This window comes from Panulirus ornatus, chromosome 61 (genome assembly GCF_036320965.1).
Source record: "Panulirus ornatus isolate Po-2019 chromosome 61, ASM3632096v1, whole genome shotgun sequence".
Taxonomy (NCBI): Eukaryota; Metazoa; Arthropoda; class Malacostraca; order Decapoda; family Palinuridae; genus Panulirus; species Panulirus ornatus.
In genome coordinates this window covers 5,419,564-5,440,441 of record NC_092284.1, presented here as the reverse complement: position 1 = coordinate 5,440,441, position 20,878 = coordinate 5,419,564, and the positions used below count along the sequence as shown (strand labels likewise).

General features: G+C 43.8%; 1 protein-coding gene across 1 annotated transcript in view; it reads right to left on the bottom strand.

Moving 5' to 3' along the window:
* Positions 1-17,849, bottom strand: part of LOC139767440 (uncharacterized) — a 228,134-nt gene extending 210,285 nt beyond the window's left edge. The window contains exon 1 of the mRNA XM_071696822.1: positions 17,731-17,849. The gene's annotated coding sequence lies outside the window, so the exon portion shown is untranslated. The remainder of the gene's footprint in view (positions 1-17,730) is intronic.
* Between the last annotated feature and the right edge of the window lie 3,029 nt (positions 17,850-20,878).

Below are 20,878 nucleotides of genomic sequence, written 5' to 3'. Positions count from 1 at the left end.
CCACGTATTTATTCGTACTTGTCGCCTTTACCCATTTCGGCGTAAACCCGCCCAGGGAAAACCCCATCGCCACTTTTAAATCAGAAAGGTAGCGCCGGGAAAACACGAAAAAAAAGGCCCAATCCGCTACCCCCTCACACGAGCCGCCATGTCCAACGGACCGAACCCATAGCTCCCTAGGTAACACTTGGGGGGGGGGGGGGAATTTCAAGGCCCCAATTGGGGAAAAAATGTGATATTGGGGTCGTGGTTTAAAGAGAGAGGAGAGAGAGGAGGAGAGAGAGAGAGATTATTGGTTCTCTTGAATTAAAGAAAACGTTATGTTTGGGGTTATAATGATGGATAACTCGTCCCAAAAAATGGTCATCGGAAAATCATTGCAAAATGTTTGAAAGTTGATCATACAGTACAAAAAAACTGCAAAAAAGCCAATAATTACAATGAAGAAACAAAAAAAAAAAATCAAATGGTGGGGAAGGGTTTTTGACAAGCCCTTTCAAAAATGGTCAATTTCTACTAATGGGTTATTTCAAACATAAACTGACTTTGGAGAAACGTAAGACTTTCGTGGAGACAGAGTAATGGAAACCTATGGAGAAAAACTGAAGGAAGTGAAGTGTTTTAGATATCTGGGACTGGATTTGGCAGCAGATGGAACAATGGAAGCGGAAGTTCTTTAAATGCATATAGGAAACTTTCCTTTATCAAACTCATTTCACTGAGAAAGCAAGAGTTTGATACATTATCACTCTTAGATCCTATCTTTGTATCAATGATATCAAGGAATCTAAGAATACCAAATGGGATGTATCATCTTGAATACGATCATGTGGGTAATAGTGATAATGAAAAGGGTAAAAGGGGATTTCATATGATTGGAGACATGGGATTGTGGAAATCATAAAGAATTGAACACTTTCTAATGAGGAGATGATTCTGAAACTTGTGTAAAAGTCTCTGATGAAGGACTTAGAACATATGTACGTTTAGATTTTCTTTTTCATGTTTAAGGGTCCGTCCCGGGTAAAAATCATTTCAAAGGCCCGGCTCAATTTAACTATAGGATTATTGAAGAACATTAAAAAAAACATTTGGACTACAATTAAGGTTTAAAACAACAGAAAAAACACCATCTATTAAAGAACATTATAAAAAAAAAACCTTGGACTATAAAATTAAATTTTGGTTATAAAACACAGAAAAAACCCCATTATTGAAAAACATTATAAAAAAAACCCTTGGACTATAAATTTACAGGGTTATGAAAAACGGGAAGAAAAACATCTATTGAAAAACCTTTTATAAAAACAACCTTGGACAAATCAATTACATGGTTATGAAAAACAGAAAAAACACCATCTATTGAAAAAAACATTATAAAAAAAACCCTTGGACTTTCAATTACAGGGTTATGAACACAGAAGAAACCATCTATTGGGGAACTTTTTTAAAAAAAACCCTTGGACTATCAATTACAGGGTTATGAAAAACAGAAGAACCCCATCTTTTGAAAACTTTAAAAAAAAAACCCTTTTGGCAATAAATTACATGGTTTGAAACGAAGAACCCATCATTAAAGAACATTAAAAAAAAAACCCTTGGACTTTTCAATTACATGGTTATGAAAAACAAAAGGGAACACCATCTATTAAAGAACATTATAAAAAAAACCTTGGACAATAAATTACGGGTTAGGGAAAAAACAGAAGAACACCTTTTATTGAAGAACTTAAAAAAACAACCTTGGATATCAATTACAGGGTTATGAAAAACAAAAGAACACCATCTTTGAAAAAAACATTATAAAAACAACCTTGGACAAATAAATTTCAGGGTTATGAAAAACAGAAAACCCCATCTATTGAAAAACATTATAAAAAAAACCCTTGGACTATCAATTACATGGTTATGAAAAAACAGAAGAACCCCCATCTATTAAAGGGAACATTATAAAAAAAAACCTTGGATTTATTAAAATTACTTGGTTATGAAAAACGAAGAACCCCATCTTTTGAAAAATTTAAAAACAATTGGAACTTATAATTTACAGGGTTATGAACAGGAAGAACCCCAATCTTTTGAAAAACCATTATAAAAAAAACCCTTTAAACAATCAATTAAATGGTTATAAAAAACAGAAGAACACCATCTATTGAAAAACTTATAAAAAAAACCCTTGGACTATCAATTACATGGTTATAAACAACAAAAGAACACCATCATTGAAAAACATTATAAAAAAACCTTGGACTTCAATTACAGGGTTTTATAAACCCAACAGAAAAAACCCCATCTATTGAGAACATTTTAAAAAAAACCCTTGGGACTTTAAATTTAAACAGGGGTTATAACAACAGAAGAACACCATCTATTGAAGAAAAATTTAAAAAAAACCTTTTGGACTATCAATTACAGGGGTTATGAAAACAGAAGAACCCCATCTATTGAAGAACATTATAAAAAAAACCTTGGACTTTTTCAATTACATTTTAGAACAGCTGAAGAACACTATCTATTGAAGAACATTATAAAAACAACCTTGGACTATCAATTACATGGTTATGAACAACAGAAGAACACCATCTATTGAAGAACATTATAAAAACAACCTTGGACTATCAATTACATGGTTATGAACAGCAGAAGAACACCATCTATTGAAGAACATTATAAAAACAACCTTGGACTATCAATTACATGGTTATGAACAACAGAAGAACACCATCTATTGAAGAACATTATAAAAACAACCTTGGACTATCAATTACATGGTTATGAACAACAGAAGAACACCATCTATTGAAGAACATTATAAAAACAACCTTGGACTATCAATTACATGGTTATGAACAACAGAAGAACACCATCTATTGAAGAACATTATAAAAACAACCTTGGACTATCAATTACATGGTTATGAACAACAGAAGAACACCATCTATTGAAGAACATTATAAAAGCAACCTTGGACTATCATTACATGGTTATGAACAACAGAAGAACACCATCTATTGAAGAACATTATAAAACAACCTTGGACTATCAATTACATGGTTATGAACAGCAGAAGAACACCATCTATTGAAGAACATTATAAAACAACCTTGGACTATCAATTACATGATTATGAACAACAGAAGAACACCATCTATTGAAGAACATTATAAAAACAACCTTGGACTATCAATTACATGGTTATGAACAACAGAAGAACACCATCTATTGAAGAACATTATAAAAACAACCTTGGACTATCAATTACATGGTTATGAACAACAGAAGAACACCATCTATTGAAGAACATTATAAAAACAACCTTGGACTATCAATTACATGGTTATGAACAACAGAAGAACACCATCTATTGAAGAACATTATAAAAACAACCTTGGACTATCAATTACATGGTTATGAACAGCAGAAGAACACCATCTATTGAAGAACATTATAAAAACAACCTTGGACTATCAATTACATGGTTATGAACAACAGAAGAACACCATCTATTGAAGAACATTATAAAAACAACCTTGGACTATCAATTACATGGTTATGAACAGCAGAAGAACACTATCTATTGAAGAACATTATTAGGGAACGTTATAATCTCACATGATTATGAACAGCAGAAGAACACCATCTATTGAAGAACATTATAAAAACAACCTTGGACTATCAATTACATGGTTATGAACAGCAGAAGAACACTATCTATTGAAGAACATTATTAGGGAACGTTATAATCTCACATGATTATGAACAGCAGAAGAACACCATCTATTGAAGAACATTATAAAAACAACCTTGGACTATCAATTACATGGTTATGAACAGCAGAAGAACACTATCTATTGAAGAACATTATTAGGGAACGTTATAATCTCACATGATTATGAACAGCAAAGAACACCATCTATTGAAGAACATTATAGAAACAACCTTGGATATCAATTACATGGTTATGAACAGCAGAAGAACACTATCTATTGAAGAACATTATAAAAACAACCTTGGACTATTCAATTACATGGTTATGAACAGCAGAACACTATCTATTGAAGAACATTATTAAGGAACGTTATAACATCACATGGTTATGAACGGCAGAAGAACACCATCTATTGAAGAACATTATAAAGGAACGTTTTTTAATCTACATGATTATAAACCCGCAGAAGAAACCATCTATTGAAAAACCTTTTATAAAGGAAGTTATAACATTAAATGGTTGCAACCTTGGATATCAATTCCCTGATTAGAACGCAAAAAAACCCCCCCTCTTTTGGAAAAACCCTTAATAAAAACAAGGAACTTTCAATTACGGGTTATAAACCCCCCCGAAAAAACACCTCTATTAAAGGAACTTTTAAAAAAAAACCCCTTGGGCCCTATCAAAAAAAGGGTTTAATGAAAAAACCCGGAAAAACCACCATTTTTAAAAAACCATTATAAAAACCCCCCTTTGGGGACTTTTAAAATTCCCTTGGTTAAAAAAACACAGAAGAACCCACTTCAAATTGAAGAAAAAAAAAATTGGGGGGAACGTTAAAAACTCACATAAATTATGAACAGCAAAGAACACCATTTTGAAGAACTTTAAAAAAACCAACCTTGGAAATCAATTACAGGGTTTGAAAAAAGAAGCCCCCACCTTTGGAAGCCCCTTATAAAAAAAACCCTTTGGGGGACTATAAATTCATGGTTATGAACGGGCAGAAAAAAAAACCATCTTTTAAAGGGGAAAAATTTTAAAAACAACCTTGGACAAAAAAATTTAAACATTTTTATAAACCACCCAAAAGGAACATTTATTATTAAAGGGAACTTATAAAAACAACCGGGCTATCAATTACAGGGTTAAAACAGCGGGAAAAACCCTTCTATTAAAGGGAAATTAAAAAAACCCCCCCCTTTGGACTATCAATTACAGGGTTAGGGAACAACAGAAGAACACCATCAAATTGAAGAACATTTTTAAAAACCCCTTTTTTGGACTTTTAAAATTACAGGGTTATGAAAAACCCAAAAAGAACCCATCAAATTGAAGACCTTTAAATAAAAAAACAACCTTGGACTATCAATTACAGGGTTTTGAACACCCAAAAGAACACTATCTATTGAAGAACATTAAAGAAACAACCTTGGACTACCCAATTACCCAGAACAGTAAAACTATCGGAAACATAATAGTAAAAACCAAAGGACACAACGCCCTTTCCCACAAGTAAAAAGGACAGACCCAAACAAAAAATTCCCTTTCATAAAAATCGACCCCAATATAAACCGTTCCTACCCCTAGTTTTCAGAACCCACATTTCAGGAAGCCAACAAACACATGAATTCTGACTCGAATCTCCTTCTCTTTCCCTCGCCAGTGGTTTACAACGTGGATACGTACACACACACACCACACACAACCCCCACAAAAGGACACGTCACCCCCGCACACGCACACAAACAGCGTATGTGTGGTGTCTCCCCTGCTGATGTGATATTACACGAAAGTGCACTTGAGCAACTTATGTGTTTCATTTCCCCCGTGGATCATAGCACTATCTTGATCCCGCGCAACTTTGAGACCTTTCCCATATCTCTATATTATAAATATTATTAACTATATCTTCTATATATATATATATAATCTCTATCTATTATTATATTTATTTTACTTAATTATTTATTTACTTTATTATCCTTTGTCGCAGACTCCCGCGTTTTGGAGGTTACGCGCAAGGAAAAGCCGAAAGAAATGGACAACCCACCCCCATACACATGTATATCTAATACGACCCACACACACAAATATAATACTACACAGCTTTCCCTGGTTACCCAGACGCTTCACAATTGCTTGGATTCAATCACTAACAGCACGTCCCCCCCAGGAATACCACATCGCATCAAACTCACTCTATTCCTAGCCCTCCTTTCACCCTCCTGCCTGTTCAGGCCCCCATCACACAAAATCTTTTTCACTCCATCTTTCCACCTCCAATTTGGTCTCCCGCTTCTCCTAGTTCCCTCCACCTCCGCCACCTATATCTCTGGTCAATCTTTCCTCATCATCCTCTCCCATTGTTGCCCAACCACTCTCAAAACACCCTCTACAGCTCTCTCAAACCGCATTTTTATTTAACATCTCTCTTACCCATACGTTACTTAATCGCTCAACCACCTCACACCACACATTGTCCTCAAACATTCATTTCCAGCACCTCCATCCTCCCTGCGACAACTCTATCCATAGCCACCCAGCGCAACCATACACATTGTTGGAAAACCCCTATTCCTTCAAACATCCCATTTTTGCTTTCGAGATCATGTTCTCGATTCACCATTCTTCAAAAGGGCCCCCGGCTTTTCGCCCCCTCCACCCTCTGTCCACTCCGTTCCATGGTTCCATTCCGTGACCGATCCACTCCCCAGCTCTCTAAAACACTTTTCCACTTCTTCAGTTTTTCTCCATTCCACCTCACCTCCCAATTTGACTTGACCCTCATATTTATCTATATATATAAATATATCTATATTTATCTATATATACTATACTCTCTTATAAACTATGATATAGTAAACACAGACGCATATTCCTTAATTCTGACGCCCATCAAACTTTGAGACTTGTTTTACCCATCCACCACAACCACCCCCAACACCCCCCACACCCACCACACCAACAACCACCCCACCACCACACCAAAACCACCACAACTACACCCACCACATACCACCACACCCATCACGACCACCTAACCAACCACCCAACCCACCCCCACCCACCCATAAAACCACCAACCAACCCAATCCCCCCAACCCCCCCCCATACCCCCCCACCCAACCACAACAAACCCACCCACACCCCCACAACCACCCCAACCCCAACCCCAACCACCACCCCAACACACCACCCCAAAAAACCACCCCCACAACACCACACACCACCACACCCACACACCCCCACCCCAACTCTACCAAGCAACCACCACCACCCCCCCCAAACACCAACCCCACACCCCCCCCACACCCCCCCCCACCCCAACCCCACCACCCCCCACAAAGAAACACCACCCAAACCCCAACCACCCCCTACCAACCCACCCCCAACCACAACACCACCCCCCCCCCCCACCAACCACAACACAACACCCCACCACCCCCCCAACCCCACCCCCCAAACACCCCCACACACCAACCACCCCCACCACCACCCCCCCCCAACCCCCACCCCAAACAACCACCAAACCCCCCCCCAACTACCCCACCCACCAAACCACCAACAACCACCCCCCAACCCCCACACCACACCCACACCCACAACCCCCACCAACACCCCACCAACACCACCCACCACAACCAACCCCACCAAACCACCCATACACAACCAACAAACCACCAAACCACCACCCCAACCCCACCAACCCACCACCACCCCCACCAAACCACCACCCCACACACAACACCCACAACCCCCCCCACCCACCACACCCCAACACCACCCCACCACAACCCACCCCCAACACCCACCCACAACAAACCCCCACAACCCCACCCACCACACCCCCACACACACACCCAACCCCCCCCCCCCCCCCAAACCCACCACCACAACCCACCCCCAAACCCCACCACCCCACAACCACACACCCAACCCCCACCACACACACCCCACCCACAACCCAACCCCACCCACCAAACCACCACACCACACCCCCACTACCCACCCCCCCCCACCCCCCACCCATCACCACAACCCACACACCACCACCACCCCCCACCCCACCCCAACAACCCACAAAAAACCCACCAAACCACAACAAAACCAAACAACCACCCCAAAACCACCCACCAACAAACCTACAACACCCACAACACCACAAACCACACCCAACAACCCACCAACACCACACACCCACCACAACCACCAACCACCCACCCACCACCACAACAATACAAACCACAAACCCCACCACCCACAAAACCAAACACCACACCACAACCACCCCCACAACCACCACACCCACAACCAAACACCCACCACCAACAACCCCAACCACCCCCCTCATAAACCACCCACCCAACAACCCAACAACCCACAAACCACCACAACCCACTCACCACCCCACCCCACAACAACCCCACACCACACACACCCCCAAACCACCACAACCACCAACCCCAACACAACCACCACCACAAACCACCACCCTTAACCACCACACCTCAACCACCCAACACCACCACAACACCACACACCACCACACCCCCCACCACCCCCCCCCCACCAAAACCCAAACCAAACCCCCCCCCCCCCCCCCCCCCACACCACCCCCACCCACCCCCCACCCCCACCCCAAAACCACCCCCCCCCCCCCCCACACCCCACCCCCACCCCACCCCCACCCCCCCCACCCCCCACCCCCACAAAACAACCCCCCACCCCCACCCCACCCCACCACCCACCACCAACCCCCCACCCCACCCCCCCCCCAACCCCAACACCCCCCACACCCCCCACCCCCCCCCCCCCCCCCCCCCCCCCCCCCCCCCCCCCCCCCCCCCCTCCCCCCCCCCCCCCCCCCCCCCCCCCCCCCCCCCCCCCCCCCCCCCCCCCCCCCCCCCCCCCCCCCCCCCCCCCCCCCCCCCCCCCCCCCCCCCCCCCCCCCCCCCCCCCCCCCCCCCCCCCCCCCCCCCCCCCCCCCCCCCCCCCCCCCCCCCCCCACCCCACCCCCCACCCCCCCCCAAACCCCACCCCCCACCCACCACCCCCCCCCCAAACCCCCACCCACCCACCCACCCCTCACCCAAACCCCCCCACCCCCCACCCCCCCCAAACCCCAACCCCACCCCCCCACACCCACCCACCACCCAACACCCACAAAACCCCACCACAAACCACCAACCCACCCCCCAACCCACACACCACCCACACCCACCACCAACCCCCAAACCCCACAACAACACTCACCAACCCCCCAAACCACAACCCCCCCAACACACACCACCACCCCCACACCACACTACAACCCCCCACCACAACCAACACCCCACAACACCAAAACCCCCACCACCACCAACCACCCAACCACCAACCCCACCACCACAACCACACCCCCACCCCCAAACAACCCCCACACACAACCCCCACAACCACAACCCCCCCACAACCCCACACACCACAACACCACCCCCCACACCACCACAACCCCAACCACCCAACCCACAACACCACCACCCAACCCCAACACACCACCCACCACCCACCACCTAACCCCCACCCAAAACCACAACCACAACACCACAATCCACAACACCACCACACCACAACAACAACCCCCCCAACCACAACACACACCCCCCACCACACACAACCACCAACATTATGAGTCTTCCCACCACCAAAAGAACGAAAGGTTTCCCAATGTTACAACATGACTTGATGAATTCAGTCGTATCCTATAATCACACACACACACACACACACAACCACACCCAAACACACAAACACAAACTACAACACACACACCACACCATCACCCACACACACACCCCCCACACACCACACGCACACACCCCCACACAACATACACAACCAACAACACCACACACACACCACACAAACAACATACACCACAAATATATATATAATATATATATATATATATTATATATATATATATTATATATATATAGTAGACTTATATATATATATATTTGTAAATACTATATATATATATATATTATATTATATATATTTCTACTATATATAAAATTTTTATATATTATATATATATATATTTATCTTTATTATTTATATATCTATATTCATATTGAGAAAGGATCATAATTGATTACCAAAATGGGGGCCGTCTTAGCTTGTCTCTCGCTGTATAACACGTGATGTTATATTTCTCTCTTGTGTCTCCTGATGATGTGTGGATATATTACACGAAAATGTACGTGGCAATTCCCGTGTTTCATTTTTTGTGATTACAAGGAATTTACTTGCTAATGCTTTCAATTGTGACTTTTCCAATATACATAAATATATATATATATAAATATTATATTATATATATATATTATAAATATTTATATCTCATTCATTTAATATATATTAGTATATATATTATATAATATATATTTTTCTTTATATCATTCGCCATATCCTGCATTAGGCGGTAGCGTAAGAACAGGGGATGGGCCTTTGAGGGGATACTCCTACTTGGCCCCTTACTTGTTCCATCTTTTGAAAATTAAAAAGAAAAAAACGACGAGGGGGGGATTTCAGCCCGCTCCCTCACCTATTAGTCGCCATCTCCGACACGCGGGAATCCGTGGGAAGTAATTCTTGCTCCCTATCCCCAGCAGTTATATTATATATATATTATATCTCTTATATATCTACTATTTATTTATTTTTATATCTTTATATATCTATATATATATATTTCTTTATATATATATATATATTTATATTATATATATATATATATATATATATATATCTATATATATATCTATTATAAATATCTATATTATCTATATATCTAATCTTATTCTATGGTCCACGGGGAAAAGGAAACAACGGTAACGTTCCAAGTGCACTTTGTGTAATAATCACATCATCAGGGGAGACACAAGCGAGGAAATTAACAGTCAGTTGATATTACGAATATCGTATCTCGTATATAACTGACTGTATATATTACTCTCTTGTGTTCCCTGATGATGTGATTAATACACGAAAGTGCACTCTGGGAACTTTTCGTGTTTCATTTTCCCCGTGGTCATAGGAAAAATCTTGATCACGCGCAAAATTTTTGGGTCCCTTTTCCAAATATTTTAAAATATATATTTTTTATATATATTAAAATTTTATTTTATTATATAAATATTTTTTTTATTTTTTTTTTTTTTTTTTCTTTGTGGGTGTCCCCGCGTTTCGAGGGGCGCAAGGAAAAAGGGCCCAAAGAAAAGGCCCAACCCACCCCCATACACATGTATATACATAGTCCACCACACAAATAAACATACCTTTTTCCCCGCCCTTTCCCTGGGTTTAAACCCCCGGGCGCTTAAAATTTCCCTTTATTCAAAAACCACTAAAACCCCGTCAAACCCCCGGGTTTCCACATCGCTTTAATTTACTCTTTCCCTTTCCCCCCTTTCCCCTCCCGCCCGTTTTAGGCCCCATCACACAAAATCTTTTTCACTCCATCTTTCCACCCCCAATTTTGGGTTCCCCCTTTTTTCCCCGTTCCCTCCCCCTCCGACCATTATCCCCCTTGGTCAATCTTTCCCCACTCTTTTCTCCTGTGCCCAAAACCATTTAAAAAACCCTCTTTGCTCTTCAACCCCGGGTCTTTTTTTTTTCCACAAACTCTCTTAACCCTTTCGTTATTAATCGATCAAAACCCCCTTCCCACCACCCCATTGTCCCCAAACCTTCATTTCCAGCACATCCATCCTCCCGCGCCAAACTTTTATCCATAACCCACGCCCTCGCAAACCCTACAAACATTTTGGAACCAATATTCCTTAAAAATTTCCCCTTTTTGGTTTTCCCAGATAAGGGTTTCGCTTCCACACGTTTTTCAAGGCCCCAGGAAATTTTTGCCCCTCCCCCCCCCTTGAACCATTCCGCTTTTCCCTGGTTTCCCTCCCGGCCCGATCCCCTTTCCCGATATCTAAAACACTTCCAAATTCCCCCCAGTTTTTCTCCATTCAAAATTTACCTCCCCCAAATTTACTTGACCACAACCACCACAACACAACCACAACCACCACAACCACCACAACCACAACCACCACCACCACAACCCCAACCACCTAACCACCACAACCACAACCACCACAACCACAACCCACCACAACCACACAACCACAACCACCACACCACAACCACAATCACAACTACCACAACCACCACAACCACAACCACAACCACCAAAACCACCACAACCACCACAACCACAACCACCACAACCACAACCACCACAACCACCACAACCACAACCACAACCACCATAACCACCACAACCACCACAACCACAACCACCACCACCACAACCACAATCACAACTACCACAACCACCACAACCACAACCACAACCACCACAACCACAACCACCACCACCACCACAACCACAACCACAACAACCACCACCACCACAACCACAACCACCACAACCACCACAACCACAACCACCACAACCACAACCACAACCACCACAACCACCACAACCACAACCACAATCACAACCACCACAACCACAACCACCACAACCACAACCACCACAACCACCACAACCACAACCACAACCACCACAACCACAACCACCACAACCACCACAACCACAACCACAACCACCACAACCACCACAACCACAACCACCACCACCACAACCCCAACCACCATAACCACCACAACCACAACCACCACAACCACAACCACCACAACCACCACAACCACAACCACCACCACCACAACCACAATCACAACTACCACAACCACCACAACCACAACCACAACCACCAAAACCACCACAACCACCACAACCACAACCACCACAACCACAACCACCACAACCACCACAACCACCACAACCACAACCACAACCACCATAACCACCACAACCACCACAACCACAACCACCACCACCACAACCACGATCACAACCACCGCAACCACCACAACCACCACAACCACCACAACCACAACCACCACAACCACAGCCACCACAACCACCACAACCACAACCACCACAACCACAACCACCACCACCACAACCACCACAACCACCACAACCACAACCACCACAACCACCACAACCACCACCACCACAACCACCACAACCACCACAACCACAACCACCACAACCACCACAACCACAACCACCACAACCACCACAACCACAACCACCACAACCACAACCACCACAACCACCACAACCACAACCACAACCACCATAACCACCACAACCACCACAACCACAATCACCACAACCACCACAACCACAACCACAACCACCACAACCACCACAACCACAACCCCAACCACCACAACCACAACCACCACAACCACCACAACCACAACCACCACAACCACAACCACCATAACCACCACAACCACAACCACCACAACCACCACAACCACAACCACCACAACCACAACCACAACCACCACAACCACCACAACCACAACCACCACAACCACCACAACCACAACCACAACCACCACAACCACAACCACCACAACCACCACAACCACAACCACCACAACCACCACAACCACAACCACAACCACCACCACCACAACCCCAACCACCATAACCACCACAACCACAACCACCACAACCACAACCACCACAACCACAGCCACCACCACCACAACCACCACAACCACCACAACCACAACCACCACAACCACCACAACCACAACCACCACCACCACAACCCCAACCACTATAACCACCACAACCACAACCACAACCACCACAACCACCACAACCACAACCACCACAACCACAACCCCAACCACCACAACCACAACCACCACAACCACCACAACCACAACCACCACAACCCCAACCACCATAACCACCACAACCACAACCACCACAACCACCACAACCACAACCACCACAACCACAACCACAACCACCACAACCACAACCACCACAACCACTACAACCACAACCACCACAACCACCACAACCACAACCACCACAACCACCACAACCACAACCACCACAACCACCACAACCACAACCACCACAACCACCACAACCACAACCACCACAACCACAACCACAACCACCACCACCACAACCCCAACCACCATAACCACCACAACCACAACCACCACAACCACAACCACCACAACCACAACCACCACAACCACCACAACCACAACCACCACAACCACAACCACCACAACCACCACAACCACAACCACAACCACCACAACCACCACAACCACCACAACCACAACCACCACAACCACAACCACCACAACCACAACCACCACAATCAACACAACCACCACAACCACCACAACCACCACAACCACAACCACCACAACCACAACCACCACAACCACCACAACCACAACCACCACAACCACAACCACCACAACCACCACAACCACAACCACCACAACCACAACCACCACAACCACCACAACCACAACCACCACAACCACAACCACCACAACCACCACAACCACAACCACAACCACCACAACCACCACAACCACCACAACCACAACCACCACAACCACAACCACCACAACCACCACAACCACAACCACAATCACAACCACCACAACCACAACCACCACAACCACAACCACCACAACCACCACAACCACAACCACAACCACCACAACCACCACAACCACAACCACCACAACCACCACAACCACAACCACCACAACCACAACCACAACCACCACAACCACAACCACCACAACCACTACAACCACAACCACCACAACCACCACAACCACAACCACCACAACCACCACAACCACAACCACCACAACCACCACAACCACAACCACCACAACCACCACAACCACAACCACCACAACCACAACCACAACCACCACCACCACAACCCCAACCACCATAACCACCACAACCACAACCACCACAACCACAACCACCACAACCACAACCACCACAACCACCACAACCACAACCACCACAACCACAACCACCACAACCACCACAACCACCACAACCACAACATTTCATGAGTCTTACCACCACCTAAAGTCACGAAAGGTTCCCAATGTTACAACATGACCTTGATTAACTCAGTAGTATCCTATAATCACACACACACACACACACACACACACACACACACACACACACACACACACACACATACACACACACACACACACACATACACACACACACACATACACACACACACACACACACACACACACACACACACACACATACACACACACACACACACACACACACACACACACACACATACACACACACACACATATATATATATATATATATATATATATATATATATATATATATATATATATATATATATATATATATATATATATATATGTATATATATATATATATATATATATATATATATATATATATATATATATATATATATATATATATATATATATATATATATATATATATATATATATATATATATATATTCATATTGGAAAGGATCATAATTGTTTACCAAAATGGCGTCCTAGCTTCGTCTCTTCGATGTATATCAAGTGACTGTTATATTTCTCTCTTGTGTCTCCCCTGATGATGATGTGATTATTACACGAAAATGTACTTGGCAACTTACCGTGTTTCATTTTCTTGTGGATTACAAGGAATTTACTTGATCATGCGTTCAATTGTGACATTTTCCAATATACATATATATATATATATATATATATATATATATATATATATATATATATATATATATATATATATATATATATATATATATATATATATATATATATATATATATTCTTTCTTTCATATCATTCGCCATATCCTGCATTAGCGAGGTAGCGTTAAGAACAGGGGACTGGGCCTTTGAGGGAATATCCTCACTTGGCCCCCTTCTCTGTTCCTTCTTTTGGAAAATTAAAAAGAAAAAAAACGAGAGGGGAGGATTTCCAGCCCCCGCTCCCTCCACTTTTAGTCGCCTTCTACGACACGCAGGGAATACGTGGGAAGTATTCTTGCTCCCCTATCCCCAGATATATATATATATATATATATATATATATATATATATATATATATATATATATATATATATATATATATATATATATATTTATATATATATATATATATATATATATATATATATATATATATATATATATATATATATATATATATATATATATATATATATATATATATATATATATTTATTCCTATGAGTCCACGGGGAAAATGAAAAACGAAAAGTTCCCAAGTGCACTTTCGTGTAATAATCACATCATCAGGGGAGACACAAGAGAGGAATATAACAGTCAGTTGATATACGTATATCGTATATCGTATATCAACTGACTGTTATATTACTCTCTTGTGTCTCCCCTGATGATGTGATTATTACACGAAAGTGCACTTGGGAACTTTTCGTGTTTCATTTTCCCCGTAGACTCATAGGAATATCTTGATCACGCGCAAAATTGTGATCCTTTCCAATATATATATATATATATATATATATATATATATATATATATATATATATATTTTTTTTTTCTTGCTTTGTCGCTGTCTCCCGCGTTTCCGAGGTAGCGCAAGGAAACAGACGAAAGAAATGGCCCAACCCACCCCCATACACATGTATATACATACGTCCACACACGCAAATATACATACTTACACAGCTTTCCATGGTTTACCCCAGACGCTTCACATGCCCTGATTCAATCCACTGACAGCACGTCAACCCCGGTATACCACATCGCTCCAATTCACTCTATTCCTTGCCCTCCTTTCACCCTCCTGCATGTTCAGGCCCCGATCACACAAAATCTTTTTCACTCCATCTTTCCACCTCCAATTTGGTCTCCCTCTTCTCCTCGTTCCCTCCACCTCCGACACATATATCCTCTTGGTCAATCTTTCCTCACTCATTCTCTCCATGTGCCCAAACCATTTCAAAACACCCTCTTCTGCTCTCTCAACCACGCTCTTTTTATTTCCACATATCTCTCTTACCCGTACGTTACTTACTCGATCAAACCACCTCACACCACACATTGTCCTCAAACATCTCATTTCCAGCACATCCATCCTCCTGCGCACAACTCTATCCATAACCCACGCCTCGCAACCATACAACATTGTTGGAACCACTATTCCTTCAAACATACCCATTTTTGCTTTCCGAGATAATGTTCTCGACTTCCACACATTCTTCAAGGCTCCCAGAATTTTCGCCCCCTCCCCCACCCTATGATCCACTTCCGCTTCCATGGTTCCATCCGCTGCCAGATCCACTCCCAGATATCTAAAACACTTCACTTCCTCCAGTTTTTCTCCATTCAAACTCACCTCCCAATTGACTTGACCCTCAACCCTACTGTACCTAATAACCTTGCTCTTATTCACATTTACTCTTAACTTTCTTCTTTCACACACTTTACCAAACTCAGTCACCAGCTTCTGCAGTTTCTCACATGAATCAGCCACCAGCGTTGTATCGCCAGCGAACAACAACTGACTCACTTCCCAAGCTCTCTCATCCCCAACAGACTTCATACTTGCCCCTCTTTCCAAAACTCTTGCATTTACCTCCCTAACAACCCCATCCATAAACAAATTAAACAACCATCACACACCCCTGCCGCAAACCTACACTCACTGAGAACCAATCACTTTTCTCTCTTCCTACATATATACACATGTATATATGTGTGTGTGTGTGTGAGTGTGACAACAGTGGAGAATATACTTCAATCTGTTCTAAAAATAAATATATCCCTCGTATGTATTGAGGTCACATTGTGAGACCTTCGGGGGAACAAGACAAATGATAAAGATCTCTTGTCACCATTTTTTCTTCAGTCCTTCCACTGCGAAGATATTCACAAACATTCCATAAAACCTAAACCTTAAACCCTTGTATCGTAACATGAAACACTTTATTCTTCGTTAGAGATAATGAAACTGTCCATTTACTTACGTTTCTTGGCTGAGCCACAAGTGAAGTGGGGAGGAGGAGAAGAAGAAGAAGAAGGAAGGAGAAGGGAAGTGGGCGCCCTTGTATCTCTCTGCCCCAGTGGGTGTGGAGGGAAGAGGGACACACACACACACACACACACGCACACGAGCAGCGGAGCGCAAGCCAAGACGGCGATGCGAACTGGGTGAGAACCCGAGTGCAACTGGTGACAGAAGAACGCGCATGTCCCACCTCAGTGGGGAAGAGGATCGGTTGGCTAGGGGGAAGGAAAGGGGGGTTGAATGGGGGGGATGGTGGGTTAGGTAGGGTGGGTTGGGGTGGGGTTGGGTGAGTGTCGTGCAAGACAGCTATCCATCGGTCGACACTCACTCCCCTCCTTCCTTCCCTCCCTCACCTCAACCCCCCCATTAAACCCCCCCTCCAGACCAAAGCCCCCCCCAACTAAAGACCCTTCTAAGAAAACGGGAATTAAGTGGGTGACGCAAGTAGTTCCGCCAATGGCCATTGTATGTATGTATAGTGACAATATAAGTCATGTTTATTACTTAGTGGAAGCTTTTATCCTTTAACCTTACGCATGTGCATGCGTACGTAACCTAACCTTACGCATGTGCATGCGTACGTAACCTAACCTTACGCATGTGCATGCGCACGTAACCTAACCTTACGCATGTGCATGCTTACGTAACCTAACCTTACGCATGTGCATGCGTACGTAACCTAACCTTACGCATGTGCATGCGTACGTAACCTAACCTTACGCATGTGCGTGCGTACGTAACCTAACCTAACGCATGTGCATGCTTACGTAACCTAACCTTACGCATGTGCATGCGTACGTAACCTAACCTTACGCATGTGCATGCTTAAGTAACCTAACCCTACGCATGTGCATGCGTACGTAACCTAACCTTACGCATGTGCATGCTTGTGTAACCTAACCTTACGCATGTGCATGCTTACGTAACCTAACCTTACGCATGTGCATGTGTACGTAACCTAACCTTACGCATGTGCATGCGCACGTAACCTAACCTTACGCATGCGCATGCTTACGTAACCTAAACTTACGCATGTGCATGCTTAAGTAACCCAACGTCACGCATATGCATGCTTACGTAACCTAACCTTACGCATGTGCATGCTTACGTAACCTAACCTTACGCATGTGCATGCTTACGTAACCTAACCTTACGCATGTGCATGCGTACGTAACCTAACCTTACGCATGTGCATGCGTACGTAACCTAACCTTACGCATGTGCATGCTTAAGTAACCTAACCTTACGCATGTGCATGCGTACGTAACCTAACCTTACGCATGTGCATGCTTACTTAACCTAACCTTACGCATGTGCATGCGTACGTAACCTAACCTTACGCATGTGCATGCTTAAGTAACCTAACCCTACGCATGTGCATGCGTACGTAACCTAACCTTACGCATGTGCATGCTTGCGTAACCTAAGCTTATGCATGTGCATGCTTGCGTAACCTAACCTTACGCATGTGCATGTGTACGTAACCTAACCTTACGCATGTGCATGCGCACGTAACCTAACCTTACGCATGCGCATGCTTACGTAACCTAAACTTACGCATGTGCATGCTTAAGTAACCTAACGTTACGCATGTGCATGCTTACGTAACCTAACCTTACGCATGTGCATGCTTACGTAACCTAACCTTACGCATGTGCATGCTTACGTAACCTAACCTTACGCATGTGCATGCTTACGTAACCTAACCTTACGCATGTGCATGCTTACGTAACCTAACCTTACCTAACCTAACCGTACGCATGTGCATAATTTCGTAACCTAACCTTACGCATGTGCATGCGCACGTAACCTAACCTTACGCATGCGCATGCTTACGTAACCTAAACTTACGCATGTGCATGCTTAAGTAACCTAACGTTACGCATGTGCATGCTTACGTAACCTAACCTTACGCATGTGCATGCTTACGTAACCTAACCTTACGCATGTGCATGCTTACGTAACCTAACCTTACGCACGTGCATGCTTACGTAACCTAACCTTACGCATGTGCATGCTTACGTAACCCTCACGCATGTGCATGGACGAGGATTAGTATTAAACCCACAAAGCCAAAATAGGATTTCTCTGAGAAGAAATCCCCTTGCCAGGATTTAAGTAAATCCTTAATAATATTATGTTGATCCTTAGCACATACATAATAATTAATATTAAGACGTCAAAAAATAAAAAAAAATTCCAACATGGGGAAAACACACTCGTTTTATTAATGAACCTAATGCCACTGTCACTCGATCACTGAAATCGCCACTGGATAAAGTATATCGGTCGCCACTGGATAAAGTATATCGGTCGCCACTGGATAAAGTATCGGTCGCCACTGGATAGTGTATCGGTCGCCACTGGATAGTGTATCGGTCGCCACTGGATAAAGTGTATCGGTCACCACTGGATAAAGTATCGGTCGCCACTGGATAAAGTATATCGGTCGCCACTGGATAAAGTATCGGTCGCCACTGGATAGTGTATCGGTCGCCACTGGATAGTGTATCGGTCGCCACTGGATAGTGTATCGGTCACCACTGGATAAAGTATATCGGTCGCCACTGGATAAAGTATCGGTCGCCACTGGATAGTGTATCGGTCGCCACTGGATAGTGTATCGGTCACCACTGGATAAAGTATCGGTCGCCACTGGATAAAGTATCGGTCGCCACTGGATAAAGTATATCGGTCGCCACTGGATAAAGTATCGGTCGCCACTGGATAGTGTATCGGTCGCCACTGGATAAAGTATATCGGTTGCCACTGGATAAAGTATATCGGTCGCCACTGGATAAAGTATATCGGTCGCCACTGGATAAAGTATCGGTCGCCACTGGATAGTGTATCGGTCGCCACTAGATAGTGTATCGGTCGCCACTGGATAAAGTGTATCGGTCACCACTGGATAAAGTATCGGTCGCCACTGGATAAAGTATATCGGTCGCCACTGGATAGTGTATCGGTCGCCACTGGATAGTGTATCGGTCGCCACTGGATAGTGTATCGGTCACCACTGGATAAAGTATCGGTCGCCACTGGATAAAGTATATCGGTCGCCACTGGATAAAGTATCGGTCGCCACTGGATAGTGTATCGGTCGC